General features: G+C 35.7%; 2 non-coding genes across 2 annotated transcripts; one reads left to right on the top strand and one right to left on the bottom strand.

The window, feature by feature from the left end:
* Positions 1-439: 439 nt before the first annotated feature.
* TRNAQ-CUG lies at positions 440-511 on the bottom strand. The gene has a single exon. It is a non-coding gene; the product is annotated as a tRNA-Gln (tRNA).
* A 1,024-nt stretch (positions 512-1,535) lies between these two features.
* TRNAS-AGA lies at positions 1,536-1,617 on the top strand. Its single transcript has one exon. It is a non-coding gene; the product is annotated as a tRNA-Ser (tRNA).
* Positions 1,618-2,227: the final 610 nt, after the last annotated feature.

The following is a 2,227-nucleotide window of genomic DNA, read 5'->3' as shown; positions in this document are numbered from 1 at the left end:
ACTAGCTTACTCTCTTTTGTTTCTTCCTTTTTCTGGCAAATGATGACATCAAAATACAATGGTGCTGACAGTCAGAAATTTGTTTGAGGATGTTCTTTTCAAATTTTTCAGGGTATTGAGGGACATTGGGATAAGATATATCTGTTCCATAGTGTCCATAAAGTCTTTTTTTTTTAAGAAGGAAGCCAACATGGTGATCATTATGTCATCAAACGAAGACCTTTGCAATGCTGATTCCTTTCTCTGTTTTCCATCTTTGGCATGATATCTTATAAATCTTTCTTTGTCTTTTACCGAGCTTACCCTAAATAATTTTTGATTTTTACACGAGGATTCATCATTCTTTCACTTGCTGTCATCCATTCTTCAATGGACATTGCTATGATTTAATAAAACTGTTAATCTACCTTGATACCTTTTCCTTGACTGAAAACACAACAGGTTCCACTGAGATTTGAACTCAGATCGCTGGATTCAGAGCCCAGAGTGCTAACCATTACACCATGGAACCAGCTTAGGTAAGAGGTTTAAAGAAGCACAAAAAAAAAAAAAAAAAAAAAAGTCCCTTTGCTGTCTCTTTAGAAACGGCAGTGTACTACTCCAGATATTTCAAGCACTATTTTTCCTCCAGACAACAGAATTGTGATAAGAGTTTACACTGATTCTTCTGTCCAATTACACACATTCTCACACAGACACAACAGGATTATAAAAGAAACAGACTATCCTATAAAGCTACTGTCACTTAGTTTAATATGTCTGAAGCCTCTTCAGTGCTTTTAGTCTGTAGAGAATAGTTGACCAACATATTGATGAGATGTATACTAAAGAAAAGCAAGAAAACGCCTCACACAGATTCTCCTGCATATCTCATTGTTAAGGTATCAAAAGTATTTCAGGTCATAACAGTCATAGCCTGATCACCATTTGTACTGCGTTTATATATATTCACATTTCTTTTTTGCAGCTCATTAATATGGTTTCCCCATGAGTATCTATATCCATTTACATGTGGGAAAATATCAAGAAAAGATTCATGTGCTGATTCTCATGATGTATAACTGCTATTTGCAGTGCCTGACTGTAACACGTAACATCATTCAGTGGTGAGACTATTTTCCATGTAAACCCCCTAAATGCTTCTGCTACAAAGCATTGTTGTATAAGTTCTGGATTTATGATAGACTTACTCTAACAGAAAGTGGACAGAACGATATGCCCTGGAACATATTTTCTGCATTTCAGTAGTAATTTGCTTATTTTACAGCTGTATCTTAGAATCTGGATTTTTGTGGAAAGTGCTTCCTCTGTTCTGAAAATTTTATTTCATCCTGGTAAATACTCAACACAAGGAGTGAATTATTTGTTTTTCTCTTCATGGAGCAAGGTATGTTTAACTGCTTTGGTTTACTGTGTGGCAATACATGGTGCATGCCGTCGGAAGTTTCAGGATCTGAAAAACTCTGTACTAATGCCTATAAGAGTTACTCATAGGGAAATATGTCTACTTTCTTAGCAGATTGGCTGTGGGTGTGGTAATCGTGGCCGAGTGGTTAAGGCGATGGACTAGAAATCCATTGGGGTTTCCCCGCACAGGTTCGAATCCTGTCGATTACGGTGGTGTTTTTTTTAGATTCTTTCATGCTCTCTGAGACATATATGTTTACATCAGACACCTTGTAGTGTTGAGCTAGTTTATCCAATCAAATGGTTTCTTAGCATTTGTCTTTTGTTCTTGGTTCATCTATTTAACATTTTCTTGGCATTTGTTGCAGTTTATTAGAACTAAACTTACTCTCTTTCTGTTCTCTTCTGTCAATGATGACATCAGACATAATTTTCATTGTTGTGCATAAAATGACAGCTAGAATTTTTGAGGATGTTCTATTTACAAATGTTAGGGTATTGAGGGACATTGGGATAAGATATATCTGTTCCATAGTGTCCATAAAGTCTTTTTTTTTCAGAAGGAAGCCAACATGGTGATCATTATGTCATAAAACGAAGACCTTTGCAATGCTGATTCCTTTCTCTGTTTTCCATCTTTGGCATGATATCTTATAAATCTTTCTTCTTTCGAGCTTACCTAAATAATTTTTGATTTTTACATGACGATTCATCATTCTTTCACTTGCTCTCATCCATTCTTCAATGGATGCAGTATGCTCAATAAAACTGTTAAAACACCTTGACTGAAAAAACACAACAGGTTCCACTGAGATTTGAA

Source organism: Protopterus annectens, unplaced genomic scaffold (genome assembly GCF_019279795.1).
Source record: "Protopterus annectens isolate FY-2018-M unplaced genomic scaffold, PAN1.0 ctg73071_obj.part0, whole genome shotgun sequence".
Taxonomy (NCBI): domain Eukaryota; kingdom Metazoa; phylum Chordata; order Ceratodontiformes; family Protopteridae; genus Protopterus; species Protopterus annectens.
This window is presented reverse-complemented; position numbering and strand designations above follow the sequence as displayed.